Here is a 17,779-nt window from a genome sequence, read left to right as displayed (position 1 = left end):
GCAACAGCTATGTTTTTACGCCTAAAACATCTTAGGGCAAGTCATTCTGGTTACCCTAAAAACCAAAACCAACGATTTACATAAGTCATAATATATCACACGGGGCAAGTCATGCCCGAGAACTGGCGAGCGAAGTGCAAAAGTTAAAAACGACCGGTCGAGTCGTTACATCCTCCCCCACTTAAACATATGTTCGTCCTCGAACATACCCAGAGTTGTTTCACAAGCAAATCAATCGCTAAATAACCTTACTATGCACATACCCAGGGGTGATCCCACGTCACCCTATCTCATATAGGTCCGACAATACAATGTAACTGAAATTTCACAATCCAACCTAGCCCATAAACCTTTGAACCACATTTCCACTTCCGAAATCATCCACAAGATCAGAATCTCACATATATACTCTGAATAAGCCCTAACAAGCTATAATAACCCATACCTGCAACCTCAGGTCCAATTACATGATATACCATATAACTCAAACGCTTGTAGCAATAACTTCTAATCGCAGCAACTGCACACAACAATCGAATACCGATAGTAAACCTCTTATCTACTAAAATCTCATTCCAACACTTTCATATACTGCCAATGATAAACGAAACAAGCAGTAAGCCATAACCATTTCTCAGATCAACCATTCATGAAGCCATTTCTCCTTTGGCAAAGTCCATAGCAAATTTCTGAGCCAAACCTCGATATTATCCTTCAAACACGCTGAAACCGGATCCGTTTCTATTCATTCTAGATCCCAACGATCACATCTAATCCAACACAACTACTCTGGTGATATGCCACATCAATACAATCTAAAGCCACAACTCATGCAACTCGCGCACCAATAAACAAGAATCCGAACATACTCAAATCATGAAAGTGACTCGAATGAAAGAGTTGTACCGCAAGCTCACCAGTACCACCACAACACAATGCTGAAAACCCATCATATGTCGTAGAAACAGAACACATGAATCTAAATCGAAGGGTCATACCTCTACATAACTTTGCTACAATGCGCGACCCTATCCAAACACTGGCCCATATGAAACACCTCAAGTCAATATGCTCAAAATCGACAACCACACGCAATTTGATGTCTAGAACCAAAGCAAATAATCATTACCACGGCAAAGCAATTGACATAACATTACACAAACCCGAAAGGACGTAACTGATACACCATCCACCGAGCAATACTCAGTACTCTACCCGCTCGACTTCCACTAAGAAACCCCAATGGGACCGCACCATGTGTGCCTATAACTAACAAATCCTAATGCCTCGCAACCCAGAAAAGTAACTCACAGATCAAGTCAGAACACTAATAGCTCAATAACAAACGAATCGACACATCCCTCACCAATAGCAACTCGAAGTCAACAAAGCCGTCTCGATGCAGAACACACATCCATATGGGTCTACCAATGAACCCATTATCAAGGAGTTCCTAAAGCTGCTCCATTAACCCTTTAACTTCGTCAGTGCCATATGATACGGTGCCCAACACCAAAACAATACCGAAGTCAACAACCCGGTCTGGCGACATGCCCGGCAGCAGGAAGCACATCCGGAAAAGTTCCTCATCCCTAGAATTGAATCAAATAGTAAGATTCTCTGCACTAGCATCCATCACGAAGGCCAAATAAGAAAGACAACCCTTCCCAGCCATCTGCTAGGTCTTTAAAATGACACCACCCTACTGGGAACATAATCCATCGAACCTCGCCAATCAATCCGTGGCATTCCCGATATAGCCAACATTGCTGCCTTAGCGCAATAGTCCAAAATAATGTGACACGGAGACAACCAGTCTATGCCTAATATTACCTCAAAATCTAACATACCAAGCAGCAAAGATCCACTCGGGTCTCCAAATCCTGATAGTCATTATACAGTGCCGATACACGCGACCCACAACCGTAACATAACCTGCTTATGAGGACTCCCAGTATCCAACAAGAGAATGCTACAATACTAATAAAGTATCATCAACTCAAACAAATTGTCCTTTTCTGAAACGTATACCGTCAAGCCACGCCAATTAGTAATATCATTTCTCTAATCATCTGTAACTAACCATGCTACCTAAGAATTTGTGACCTTTCTTTCAAAACTGAACCGTGACCTTACACATGCAAATCTCAATCCTACACAATATACCACATATCCCACACCATCCTAGGATAAACATGAGAACTTCATATCCATTCCGAGCTACAAGCAATTGCGTACTCAACTAGCCAAGAACTTTCCATTGATCCTATCTAGAAGAAAATCAATATACATACCATGCTCCTTATGCTCGTAGAAAATATACATCTCTAACCGTGGTAAAAACTATCAAGAACTCTCCAAATTCCATTTGCACAAAACTAAACCATCAGGACCGAATCCTTCTAACTCCACCAAGCTACACATGCCACTAAAACCCCAAGAGCATTACTACGAACACCTGTAGAAACTCATTACCATGTGAGCATCCAAAGAGCTAACCATAGCCCTTACCATAATTCCGCAATTCCTCAACCCAGACTCACCAAACGAGACCCAAGCATAAAACCACACTGTCTAAGGTTCATAAGCCACTAGATACTACCTTAAATATTCCCAAAAGCACCACATTCCAAAATACCTACCTGAAGAGATTTCCTGTGAATCCAAAGCCATTACCTTTACCTTCCTGATACTGATATATAGAATCCCATAATTGATATAGGCATGCCACAAGTCTTGACTCCCTTCAATGCAAACCTCAGTTTCTAGCTAAAAATACAACATGAAAATATCCAATTATTACATGTAAAATCTTGAACACATTAGAACCATTCTCGAGAGTCATACACTCTACTCAAACTGCAATTAGCCTGATCAAATGAACTGAACAACATGTGCCTCATTAGCACTCCGACACCGTAGAGTGTAACCTCACCTGGATGCAATCAAGCAACTTCCTATCCTATGCACCGAGCATCCTCTACCAATAACAATTCAAGATGTTCCATGATTCTCATACACCTATGAAGCATAATATAACCTTTGTCAAAGTTTTCCTCTACTCGAGCCATCCTTGGTCTCAATCTCCGCAAGCCATAACTGATTCACCAGTACGCCTCAAACTGGAACTAACATAGCACATAACCATGCAATTAACTAATCAATAGTAGACTCCCCCGCTTGGCTCAAAACCATAGATCAAAACACACCATAACTCATAATGCATATATATTCTATTACTGCCATAATACCATGGGAAATTCAACTAAATCCTTTCATAAGCTAATGCAACACACCCATCTTGTACTTTAAATCTCCTACAAATCTCGCATTTATCCTCGTAACAGACAGGCCCACTCTCTTAAGTAACTTAAACTCAATTGTAACACATATCTTTTGCTAGTAACAGAGATCTCCCAATGAATGACGTAAGGATCACACAAACTTTAGAACAACCTGCAGGAGATAATCTACCTACTTAACCTCAGACTAGTATCTCTCTATACTCTTCCATAGTCATAACTATTACACAATCACCTAATCTTCCTGAATCCGAACTCGTATCACAACATGAAATCTACTTCACTTCCCAACTAGACAACATGAAAGGGTCATTCAACACACCCATGACTCGGGGATACATATTAAATCAAGATGGAAATTAAGCACTATATAGTTCTTCTATCCTCAAGCCACTCTCATCTCGTTCAAATCATATGGACACATTTCGCAGTCACATCGCACTCGTCACATAGTCAACCAACCATCATCTCAACTAATAGGGACACTACCGAACATACAAGTTCAAAAACACGTGCTCACACAATCAGCACCTCGGTGTTCAAGCTACAGGAAAAACCCAGCCTCAAGTCCTCCAGACTGGCCTAACATCAATGCACAGAAATCACATATTGCCCCTCAATCAGGGAATCACAAGCCATCGATGCACATCTAACATTGAGCGCTCATGTGTGCATATGGAAGGAATTTTAAGAGTTACATTTCAAGCTGAATCAATAACGCACGATAAGAATTCAAGAATGTGGAAGTTTTCCTAAAGGTTCTACAGCCTCTCGAAGATAAGTGCAAATGTCTCCGTACCGATCCGCAAGACTCTACTAAACCCGCTCATGACTCATGAGACCTATGCAACCTAGGCTCTGATACCAACTTGTCATGATCTTAAACCCGGACCTGGTCGTGATGGCGCCTCTCGTGAAGACAAGGACAGTAGACACTTCCTATATCCAATTATTAACAATTAAACCATAAGAAATAAATCTATAGCATGATAAGATAATCCAAAGTTAACAGATAATAGCATAATTCGCGAAAAATAACCCAACATAGTCCGATACCGGGGTGTCACTTGTCATGAGCATCTAACAAAATAGAATACTCCAATATATATAACTACAAAGTTTATTACAGAAACTGAGAACATGTGGAAGTAAGATAGGGAAGAGCTCTAGGCTACAAACGCCAACAGCGACCTAGAGATTCCTCGTATTCGCCTGAGCCAGAAATGATCAGCACTCAGGAGCGGGACCAGATGCGCCTGAATATGCACACAGGGTGCAAGGAGTAAAGTGAGTACTTCAACTCAGGGAGTAATACTCATAAAAAAGACTGAAAGAAGGAAATCACGTAAGGCACAAAAGCATGCTATAATGAAGCAGTAAAACCATTATAATAGTAAGCCAGTGAAAGATAAGTAAAAATCCTTTAACTCAAATTTAACTTCATAAAAAGCCTTTTTCAACAATTAAGCAGGTAATTTGACAGTCAATTATGAATATTAAACATATAAAAGTTTGCCCCTCAGGGACAGTATCAACAAATCTGCCCCTCGGGTAACATCTTAGAACAATACAAGCCCCTCGGGCAATCACATAGAACAATACCAGCCCCTCAGGCTCAATCTCACATCACAATGGGTACCTGCGCTGACTAGGGCTGTACAGACTCCTAGAGGGGCCCCTTACGACCCAAGCGCAATATCAAGCCACCTCGTGGCATCATCACTAGGCCCTTAGACTCATATCAATCAAGCCACCTCATGACATACATATCTCAGGCCCTCGGCCTCATAATCAGTATCAAACGTTTCCTCACAACATAGGCCCTCGGCCTTACTCAATTAGAATCCTCACAAGCCACTTTGGCAATAGTAAAACATGATTCTCAGCCCAAAAATATCATTTAAAAGATCATGTAAGTGTTAAAATAGAGTAAACATGGTTGAGTATGAAAACAGTGAAATATAACATGACTGAGTTCAAGTATAAAGTCAAAACAGTGAGGAAATACCAATAAAAATCCGCGAAGGGTTCAAATAGTTGGCACAAGGCCCAAATATGACATTCAACCCAAATCATGATGATAGCAAATAGATTTCAGTCTATACGATAAAATAGTCATTCGGAACGGACTAAGTCACAATCCCCAATAGTGCACGACCCCACGCTCGTCATCAATCGTGTGTGTCACCTCAATATAGCACCACGATGTGCAAGTCTGGGGTTTCATATCCTCAGAACATCATTTACAACCATTACTCACCTCTATCCGATCCGAACTCTATCCTGCAATGCCCTTGCCTCTCGAATCGGCTTCCGGATGCTCCAAATCTAACCAAAATCAGTACAAAACCATCAAAATGTGCTAAGGGAACAAAGCCCATTCGAAAATATCCAATTTACATAAAAAATTCCGAAATTTGTCAAACCCGACCCCGATCCCACGTCCCGGAATTTGACAAAATTTACAAAACTAGAATCCTCATACTCTCACGAGTCTAACTATACCAAAATTATCCAATTTCGATACCATTTGGTCCTTCAAATCTTCATTTTATATTTTTGAAAGGTTTCACAAATTTTCTTCCCAAATTTCATCCCAAATCATGGATCAAATGATGAATTCAATGATAGATTCATGTACTCTAGCCAAATCCGAGTTAGAATCACTTACCCCGATGAATGTCTTGAAAAACCTTTGAAACATCGCCAAAATCCGAGCTCTCTAGGTCAAAATATGAAATAAAATCCTAAACCTCGTATTTATAGAGTACCTCCCGGATTTCCAGCACTGCTAACCGCACAAAATCGAGTACAGACCACTATGGAGCACCGCTGACCAAACAAAATCCTTTTCTAATCGCACTGGTGTCTGCAACCTCTCTGAACCTGCAACAGCTATATTTTTTTTCCTAAAACATCCTGGAACCTACCTGAAACTCACCTGAGCCTCGGGATTTCAGACCAAATGTACCAACACATCCCATGACATCAATTAAACTTGTTCAAATCTTCAAAATGCTCACAACAACATCAAAACACCAATTTAACATAGGATTCAAGCCTAAGAACTCCAAAAACTCTTAAATTATGCTTTCGATCAAAAAGTCTATCAAACCTCATCCGAATGACTTGAAATTTTGCAAGCATGTCACATTCAATGCTACAGAGCCACTCTAACTTTCAGAATTTCATTCCGACCCTTAGATCAAAATCTCACTTTCGGACCAGAAACATCAAAAATTTAACTTTCGACATTTCAAGCCTAAATAAGTTACGGTCCTCCAAAACACAATTTGAACATGCTCCTAAGAACAAAATCACCTAACAGAGCTAACCAAATCATAAGAATTCAGATCTGAGATCATATACAAACAAGTCAAATCTTGGTCAAACCTTTCAAATTTCAAGCTTCAAACTGAGAATTATTCTTCCAAATTCATTCCGATTACCCTAAAAACCAAAACCAACGATTTACATAAGTCATAATACATCACACGGGGCAAGTCATGTCCAAGAACTAGCGAGCAAAGTGCAAAAGCTCAAAACGATCGGTCGGGTCGTTACAAAAATTAGACTAAACATTAGGGATTTGAAAGGCGATTTGAAGTCGAATTTGAGTAATTCTTGTATGGTTGTACTCGTTATCGAATGAGTTTTCATATTTTGTAATTTTGGTCGGGTTCTGAGACGTGAGCCTAAGGTTGACTTTTTGAGTTTACTTTTTCTTTCTCTTTAAAGATAATAACTTTATTGTTCGGAATAGTTTCCTGTAGCTTATATTTATGGTATGAAGTTGTTTTGGTTAGATTCGAGCCATTCAGAGTTGGATAATTGAGGGAAAGTCTTACCAGTGGATTGAGTAGCATTTTTGCGGTAAGTGTCTTGCCTAACTTTGTGTGGGGGAATTACCCCTTAGGATTGGTATTGTTTTGTGTTAATTGTGATATGTGGAAGCCGTGTATGCAAGGTGACAAGTGTGTACATGGGCTAATGTGGTAATTGACATGTTCTAGCTATGTAGATTCTTTTCATGCCTTTAATTGTGTTACCATAATATGTTATATTCATCATATTTCGCCTATCTGTACATGCTTTACTTGTCTTACCTCTTACTTGTTATTTGTCTTTACATGCCTAGTTGAAATTATTGTTTCCTCTATTCCTTATTCATTATTTAGCTGTTGAGTTCCTTACTTGAAATTGTTATCTCTTGGAATATCTTGTTGTTGAAATTAGTATTGAGTTATAAAGGCCGTGATTCACATTGAGGCAAAGTTGTGAAATACTATTCTTTTTGAGTTATTCACTTCTGGTTGTTATTGTTGAGACTCTTGTGCATATTGTGGTTGAGCCATGGGCTATTTATTGTGGAAATACCATTATTATTGACTTCTTTGGCTAGTTGTGATATTAGACACTAGATGTGCGATTTGTGATACATTGTGATATTGATACGCATACAGTGGTATAAGGATTAGGGTTGAAAGGCATAAGGTGAAATCAGGTGGGCTTCATATTCTTGTTGCTAGTAGGGGAACTACTTGAAGCCACACAATGTGATAAGATGAGCTAAAATACGGGAAGCTATTTCAGAAAAAATAATTTTCAAAATTAAATGCAAGGCTCCTGCAGTGATATAAAGAAAGATGGTGAATTATTTTGTGATTTGAGATTACGAGGCGGTACCTCTATAGTGATTCTTGTTGATAGTTTTCTATTACTTCACTTGTGTTTGGGTTGCTCTGTTTCCTTGGCATATATTCTTTATTTTCTTCCATGATGCATTATTTGCCTTAGTTCAGTGTAGCTAATTTTGGTATATTTATTCATTGTTGCATTTTTCTTATTTTTATTATTACATTGTTATACACCTATTCAATTTCTTATTTACTCCAGTAGGTCCTTGACCTGACTTTGTCATTACTCTACCGATGTTAGGTTTGACACTTACTAGGTACCATTATGGTGTACTAATGCTACGCTCCTACACATCTTATTGTGCAGATCCAGGTACCTCTTTCCAGTCCCGGCACTAGTGAGACGAGCTCAGCTTTGGAGACTTCAAGGTATACTTGCCGGTGTTCGCAGGCTTCAGAGTCACCCTCTATTGAGTCTACTTTATTTTCTTTACCTTTTATAGACACTATTATATAGGGATGATCAGTACTTTCTTGTAAAGCTTGTGACTTGTTATCACCGGATTTTGGAAAGTTGTGTTCTATTGAGTGACAGAGTCTCTATATGATAGTTGTTGAGTTATTTGAGAGTTTTATATTTATTTCAGTTATATTCTGCATGTATGTTAGGCTTACCTAGGCTTAGAGACTAGGTTCCATCAGAATATCCTGCTAAGGAAAAATTAGGGTTGTGACAGAGAAACTTATATATACAAAAGAGGTAACATTTGATGAGGAAAATGGGTGGCGCTGGCAGCCAAGTCGATGACATTGGTATTGCATTGCTATTAAGTTTAGGCACTGACATATAAAAGGATTTGCACCAGCGATATCTTTTTATTATCATAATTTGACTTGTATAATTATATATTTCAAGCTGTAAAATTTAGACTCTACTTCTTATTGAATATTAAGTGATGGTAGGCTAGGAACCCGTATTTTAGCTACATTTTATACTCTAATTACTATATTTTGATTGTATTTGAGCCTAATTGCTAGTACGTTGTACCTATTATGTGTGGTACGCTATGTAGGATGTGATTTCGAGTTGAGAAGCAAGTTCAAAGCTAAAATGGATGATTTGGAGTTTTGAAGTCTGAGTAGAAGCCCTAGGAATTAAGCCTGGATCGTGTTATGGATTTGAGGACCAAATTCGGATGTTAAAAAATGAGAAAAATTCTTACTCTGAGAAAAATACACCACCGCGTCGCGTTGTGCCATGTCGTGCACCACGGGGCGTGCCGCACTAGTGCAAGTTTTATGCAGAGTGAAAAAATTTAACTCTCTAAAAAAGCCCACATGTGCGGCACATGGCGCTCTTCACTTCGACTTGCAAAGGGTAGTTCCTTCCAGACTCGTTCATACATGGTATAAATACACCAAAAATACGATTTTAGAGAACCTTTGACCTAAAGAGGTTTTGGAGAGCATTGGAGGCTTCAAGAGACAAGATTTCATCATCTTTCCACTAATTCAATACGAGCAATTGGATTGTAACATTGGGTTGATCTTTTATTATTCTTTACTTTTTTTGTGATGATTTCATCTATAATTATGGAGTAGTTTACCTTAGAATTTAACATCATTTGGTGACTTAATTGTTATCTCTGGATTTGATTGGTTGAATTTGTTGGAGGAGCTTTAAATCTAGTTGTGATTTTATTCATTTATCGTGTTTAATCTGAAAAGGAGCATAATTTTGACTATTGTTGCGACGTATGGCTTAATTTATGTTGATACTTCATTAAAATAATCGAAAGAACTTTGTGATCTACCCTTTGAATTAATACTAAGAAATATTTGCTAGAAGTTTCTCTTACACCATTCTTACTAACAGATTCTTGCAAGTTTCGCTGCACTTCATATTAGCTTTTTGAATGGTTTATGTTTAACTGAGAGAGGGATATGAATCAGAATAATAGGATAATAACCTGTTGAATTCATGAGAATCAATAGAACATTAAGAGTGCAATTTAACAATGTCAATTCTAGAATAACAATCTTGCACCTGTCATGTCACCTTACTTCTCATACTGATAACAAGCCAATTCTGCTAATCTCTAGTTCTTTGTGGTCAATTGTAATTTGATTTACTTTTAGTAGTTAATTTAATTCATAATCATTCCAATCAAAGTGTTAAAATTCTTGTATAGCAATTAATTAGATATTATTCGAACATTATCTAAATAATCCTCTTTGGAGACGATAATTAAACTATACTATCTTTGGCTAGCGAGCATTAATTTTTTGGTTGTGTTTTGTGTTCGTCAAATTTTGGCACCATTGCAGGAGATTAGCAATCAATAGTGTCAAAATAGTTGTTGGTGCGAATTCAGGAACCAATTCTATTTTCTTGTATTCATGTTTTTCATTTGTGCAGAACAGTTGATTTTTTTGGTGTATGATTCGATCTTCTTCAAAGGAAGTGATACCAAATGAATTGGAGTTGGAGAAAGACCTGCGACAATTGAGAAAAGAGAGAAATTACATGAAATTTCTTGGGGTATATTCGACCCAAAAACACATGGCTAATAACGGTGATGATGGAGTTGATTTGGCTGTAAGAGAAGTAGCCCAACGACAAGAAATAGCTGCATGGGCAGCTGCTGAAGCATCTCTAGGAGATGATGAAAATGTTAATGGGGACATAGGACGTAGATTCAACCTGAGCCAGCCTCTTGCGGAAGATGAATTTGAGAATTTTTGACCTAGGCCTGGTCAATTATTAGGAGAATATGCTAGGCCAGTATACAATCAGGGATTGTCGGTTGTGAGGCCTCCGACTATTGTTGCGAACAATTTTGAACTGAAGCAAAGTCTTCTGCAAACCATACAAAATAATTGTTTCTTCATAGGCAAGGTGAATGAAGATCCGAACACTCACCTGATAGATTTTGAGAAAAACAAGAACACTTTCCAGTATAATGGAGTGTCAAAAGATGTAGTTTATTTAAGGGCATTCCCATTTTCGCTGAAGGATGACAAAAAGCACTAGCTGCGCCCAATAAGGTCTATCAGGACATGGGAAGACATGACTAAAATATTCCTCGACAAATACTTCTCATCAGCAAAAATGGAAAATTTAGAAGAGAACTCCATAACTTCTGCTAAAAGGACACATAAACAGTTTTTCAGGCATGTGAGAGGTTCAACAGAAAATGTCAAAAATAATAAAATTTAATTGTGGATGCATTTATAAGATTTTTGGGATGGATTGACACCTACCTCAAGGAGAACTCTAAGCAATGCAGCTACAGGCCCCTATATAAAGAAGACCCCTGAGAAGATTATTGTGATTCTTGATAAGCTATCTGAAGACCCAAACCAATGGCCCATTAAAAGAAACAAAAGAAGAAAAGTAGGTGGGATAAATCAAGTGGAATCCACTATCTCAATGCAGGCTCAACTATATTCAATAGCAAAAGAGATTAGAAAGTTGACCTTAGCTAAGGTCCAAAGCCACCATCAATTTGTGATTTTTGTGGGATGGACCATCCAACACATAAGTGTCTGGCCTCATCTGCAGATAAGGTGGTAAACATTGTGGGAAGTTTTGATAGAGGTAACTATCAAGGTAAAAACAATTTCAACCTTATTGGCCAAAGCCACCCCGAATTTTTGTGGAGTTCACCAGGTGGTAGTTTGAATTCATGATAATAAAATAATCCTAGTCCCCATACCTAGAAGCAAGGAGCTCCAAATTTTCTAAATCAATAGAGGCAGCAATACCAGCCTCAGTAGTCTAATCAACCTAGCACAGAAGATCTAATGAAGGCTTTTATTATTAAGACAGAGGAGAGACTTGAAACTCATGGAACAACCATTCAAAACTTCAAGAGGCAAGTGGGACAAATTGCTAATATTTTCTCTGAGAAGGCTAGGAACGCTTCCCCCCGATATTGAGAAGAATCCAAAAAAAATGCAGTGTCTTTGAGGAGTAACCAAGTATTGAACGACCCCATTGAAAAATAAAAGGGTGAGTTGATTAAAAGACAAATGGAGATTGTAGATGGGCAACAAAATAATATAAATCAAGAAGGTGAAGTAAGGGTAGACCTAGAGGATGGTCTAAAGAAGAAAAAGAAGTCTAGATCTTTGAAAAAGAAGAAGAAGAAGGGAAAATTAGTAAATGAGGAGACTGAGGAAAGTAAATATATGCATGCTTTACCTTTTCCTTAGAAGTAGCAAAGAGAGAAGCTGGAAAGACAATTTGGGCATTTTCTAGAAGTGGTCAAGCAAGTGCATATTAATCTACCTTTCATAGAGGTACCCTCACAAATGCCAGCATATGCCAAGTTCCTGAAGAAAATATTGTCAAACAAACGAAAAATGAAAGAGACAAAAGACATGGGTTATCAAGCTCATAAAGCATTGTAGTGTGATTTTGCAAAATAAGCTATCTTATAAATATGGAGATCCAGGAAGTTTTACTATACCATGTTCTTCAGGAAGTACTAAATTTGAAAAATCTTTGTGTGATTCAGGTGCTTCTATTGATCTTATGCCTTCGTCTATTTACACGATATTTGAGAGAGAGATTGGAGATTAGATCTATACATGTGTCTTTGCAGCTGGTGGATCAGACCATATTAATACTCAAAATAATAGTGAAAGATGAGCTAGTTAGAGTGAATAAATTTGCGTTCTCCGTGGATTTCATTACGATGAAGATGGAAGAGAATAAGGAGGTCCATCTGAGTTTAAGGAGACCTTTCTTGGCTAGTGGGATAGATATACTGAATATTCAGAAAAGGCAGCATATGCTAAGAGTGGGGAAAGAAAGAGTAGTGTTTAAGATAAAGGAAGCAATAGAGGCACCAAGAGAGGAGTCGGTTGCATACTCTGATTTTAAGGTAGATGTCATAAAGAAGCTAGCTGAAGAGGAAAAGCATGATACGTGTGGGGTGGTCCTGAAAACGTCATAGAAGAAATCTCGGCTTAGTTGTGTGCACTGGGTCGGGCGTGCAAAGTGGACCCCAACATTGTTTCAGACTCAAACTAACAATTCAAGGAAGTTTTTACCTCTTGATTTACTTATGTGTTATGAAGACATGCCAAAATTTAAAGTGTGGGGTAGAAGATGTAAATATGTATTTGTTTGTTTTTTTATCTTTGTGTTTGTTATCATCATTAATCTTTAAAAGAAAATTTAACTTTTTCTAACGATGAATTTCCTCGACCGTCTTCTTGAGGGTTAAAGTCGAACAAAAATACAAAAAAATAAAGTAAAAATTAAAAATTCTAAAATATTTCTTTTAGTTTATTTCTATTTTATTTTCTTAGAAAGTGTAATAATTTCCCTTTAATTTTTCTATATGCCGCGGTTATTTTCTAAGGGTTTTTACTTGAACTGGGTGCAATTAGTTTTTTAGTGGCACATGAATTATAATTAATAAAGAGAGCGAAATTTTGCTTGAGTTCCAAATTGTTCTCGAACTTCATTGTGTGTGGAACTACTGTCTATTTTTGGTGTGAGGACACATAATTTGCAAAGGAAATATAATATCTTTGGCGTTTATGTTACAGTCGCTAAGAAGGTTTTCAAAAAATACTTGGTGCTTTTGAGTTGACTCTTGAGGCTAGGATGTTATGGTATGCTGCTTAGTCTTATTTAAATATTATTGGCATGATGAGTTAGGAGAGTTGGTTAAAAAAAGACATCTCTATTTGAAGTGTAGTTTGAATACTAGATAACGAGCAATAGTTTAAGTATGGGGTGTTGATGGCAGGCTAAGAACCCGTATTTTAGCTACATTTTGTATCTAAGTACTATAAATTGATTGTATTTGAGCCTAATTTCTAGTACTTTATACTTATTATATGTGTTATGCTGTGTAGGATGAGATTTCGAGTTTAAGCAATTTTGGAGATAAAATGGATGATTTGGAGTTTTGAAATCTGAGTAGAAACCCATGGAATTGTCCGAGATCACGTTCGAATTGGAGGACCAAGTCAGGATGTTAAAAATTGAGAAAAATTCATACTCTGAGAAAAATACACTACGCGTGAGCATGTCAATATCAGGTCAAAACGAACTATTTTTGGTGTTTATAGTGCGTGAGCTGGTTCGTGGCGTGTTTTATGATTGAAATACGTATATGGTTTGTGTCTGCAAGGTTCCGAATGAGTTTTGGGTGCTAAAATGAAGATTTTGTGATTGCTGATTTTGTGGGGCAACAATTTCGAAAATACCGGTTATGTCCTTGAAATTTTCAGGATTCCTTTAAAACTTCAACACATCATATCTTTCTCATTTTAAGTCCACGTAGGGTGATTCAAAAGGCTATCTTGGGTGTAATCTCACATGAACTATATTGAGCATATCAAATATGAGTTTAGGGATCTCTAGCATCGTATTCAGGGTGGGACAACAACTGTATTTTTTACTTATTTCGGGATTCAAGCATTTTTTCTCAAAGAATTTAGGAGCTTGGGAAGAAACAAATTTTGAGGGATTTTTCATCTGCTTTATTGGAGTAAGTTAATGTAACTCGAATTTATGATTATAATATGAATCTATCATTGATTTTGGCTCTAAATAAAGAAATTATACGAAGAAAAGAAGGTTATGTCTTGAAAGATAAGAAAATGTATTTGGGAGGAGGGGAGGGTTGGAAAAACTTTTCTAAAGTGCAAAATGGAGATTCGCACCTCGATTGCAGTTGGTTTTGGATAAAACGTATATATTTGGACTCGTATTGGAATGGGTGTTCGGTATTTGTGAGTTTTGTCAGGTTCCGAGGTATAAGTCCGGGTTGGCTTTTTGAGTTGACTTGAGTATTTGAATAAAGATTGACCTTTATCATTTGGATTTGATTCCTATGGCATTATTTGATGTTATTGAGTTATCTTTGGCTAGATTCGAGTCATTCATATGTCGATTCATGCGGGAAGGCCTTTTTAGAGTATTAATATGGCTTATTTGAGGTATGTGTCTTGTCTAACTTTGTTGAGAGAATTTTTTCTAATAAATAATATTGTTTGCTACATGCGGGAGTAATGCATATGCAAGGTGATGAACGTATATGCATGTACCAGGGTTATCCGTGCTCGGAATAAATTATATATTTTTTTATGCCTGTAAAACTTTGGGACCTTTTTAGCTACGCTTTATTTACTTTTCTGACTAAACGAGTTAATTTATCCATGCTAGAAATCCTGTTAAAACATATGACATCTTAAAGGAATTTAATGAGCTATTTTTGAGATTGTCAACGTACTTAACTTGGCCGTAGGAATTCTTGTATCATGAACACACATTTGTACCTGTTACTTTCATGTTACTTGAGCATTTTTATTCGTAATAATAGACTATGATTGGGGCATTCGAGCAATATTTGGTGCGATGGTTATTTCCATATGATTGATATGATGTTCGTATGATGGGAATTTCTGTGTGGTTTGAAATAAGATTGACATGTGGGTTATTTCCATACGGATAAGATGGGAGTTGAACCAAACGTTATGGTTACTCGTTCCTTAGACACATACATGTTCTCTACCTTGGTTTATATTTATGTTTTCTATCTTGTGTGTTACTTTCATGTCTATATTTCTGTGATGACCCGATAGGCCGTTTTGAGTACTAGCTTTTATTTCCATCTTTCGAGACCTATAATAGCTCTATTTGATGTTCCTCAATTTGCGTGCACAGTCTGAGTTTTTCCGAAAAGTTTTGACGTAAAAACTGAAGAAAATATGATTTTGGCTTTAAAAATAACTTGACTTGACCACGGTCAGCAATTTACGTAAACGACTCCAGATCAGTATTTTGACGATCCCGATGGGTATGTATCATCATTTTGGACTTGGGCATTTGTACGGAATTGAATTCGTAGGTCCCTAGATTATTTTACTTATTTTGTCGAAAGCTAGTAACTTGAATGTTTAAAAATTTCCTAAGTTTTACCATAGGTTAACTTTATGGTTATCAGGTTTGGATATTGGTTCCGGAACTTGGTATAGGTCTATTTTACTATTTAATACTTTTCTGCAAAATTTGGTGCAAATCGATGTTGGTTTGATAGGATTCAGACACTCGGTTGTGATTTTAGAATTTTTTGAGTTTTTCTTTAAAATTTCATGCATTTTGATGTCTGATTCGTAGTTCTAGGTGTTATTTTGGTGTTTTAATCGCGAACAAGTTTGTATGATATTATTACACTTGTGTGCATGTTTGCTTTAGATCCCGAGGGGCTCAGGTGAGTTTTGAATAGACTATAGACCATTTTGGACATAAAGAAGTTGTTAGTTTCAGCTGTTTTCTTATGTCTGGTGTTTTTTTCTTCGTGAAAGTGTAGCTACTCTCGCAATCGCGAAACTGGGGTGGAGTTACTCTTCGTGATTGCGAGGAACTGGTCACGAACATAAAGTGGTGGGGGCTTATCCTTCGAGAACACGACTGACTTTCCACGAACACGAAGCTTTGTGCGGACTTGGGGGAGGCTGGGCTGTTACTTCATTGGTTAGTAAATTTTAACTTGTTTTTATTATATTTTCATAAATACCCATTGATTTTAACCTTTAATCTATGATTTTTATGGTAGAAATTAGGGATTTAGGTAGAAATTGGGGATTTTGAGAAATTGGGATTTAGATCTCAAATTGAGGTTGAATTTTGAAACAAATCACATAACTGGGCTCGAGGCTAAATGGATAATTGTGTTTTAGTCCGAATCTCGAATTTTGACCAAGCGGTCCCGGGGTTGACTTTTGTTGACTTTTTCCGAAATCATTAAAGATTGAATCGTTTTCACTTGTGGGTAGTTTTTAAAGCTTAATTTGAATTATTTAAACTATATTCGGCTAGATTTGATTGGTTTGGAGGCTAATTCTACGGGAAAAGGCGTGGTTATGCCTTGATTTAGTTGCGGGGTTAGGTAAGTGTCGTGGTTAACCTTGACTTGAGAGATTAGGACTTGTTGGTCTATTTTCTATATGTATTATGTGTGGGGACGGCATATTTGTGAAGGGACGAGTATATATGCATTGTCACTGGGTTAAGACTTACGAGTGAAAAATGTTTCCTTATACTAGATTGTTTCATTGACTATATTTTCCTTGCTTAGGTTAGCTTATTACTTCTTTAATTATTTATCTTATATTTATTGTTTATTTCGAAGATGTTGAGAATTTTGAAAGTTAAGTTTGTTATTATGGCACTGTAATTGAAGTAAAATTTGCTTCCCGCCTTACATTGTTAATTTGGATTTGTATTGTTTCTTGGTGAGGAAGAGTGAAAAGCACGAAGGGTATTGTCGTGCCTTATTTGCATTCATTATCATATATTGAGAGGTTGTGAGTATTAAAGAATGAAGGGTGATGCCGTGCCTGAGAGTAAAAGCACAAAGGGTGATGTTGTGCCATTTTATTTATGATATTACATGGTGATGCCATACCATTTTGTTTATGATATTACATGGTGTGGATGAGGGTAAAGGCACGAAGGGTGATGCCGTACCATTTTTACATCATTGCCTTATTTAATTCCCTGATTGGTGATTCACTTGGTTACAATGTTTTTCATTTTGGAAAGATATTATTTGGTGATTTCATACTTGCTGTTCTTATGCTATTTTCCCTTTCGCATGTCCCTCCCAGCTAATATTTTAATTGTTCTACCTATTATTTTGTTGCTCTATGTATATGTCTATACAGGATTTTACGTAGCTTTCTTGTCATAGCCTCGTCACTATCTTGTCGAGGTTAGACTCGACACTTACAGAGTACATTGTGTCGGTTGTACTCATACTACACTTCTGCACTTCTTATTCAGATACTGGTGTTGCTCCTAGCAGCGTC

Source organism: Nicotiana tabacum, chromosome 18 (genome assembly GCF_000715075.1).
Source record: "Nicotiana tabacum cultivar K326 chromosome 18, ASM71507v2, whole genome shotgun sequence".
Lineage (NCBI taxonomy): Eukaryota > Viridiplantae > Streptophyta > Magnoliopsida > Solanales > Solanaceae > Nicotiana > Nicotiana tabacum.
The sequence above is the reverse complement of the archived record's forward strand: the minus strand, read 5'-3'. Positions refer to the sequence as shown.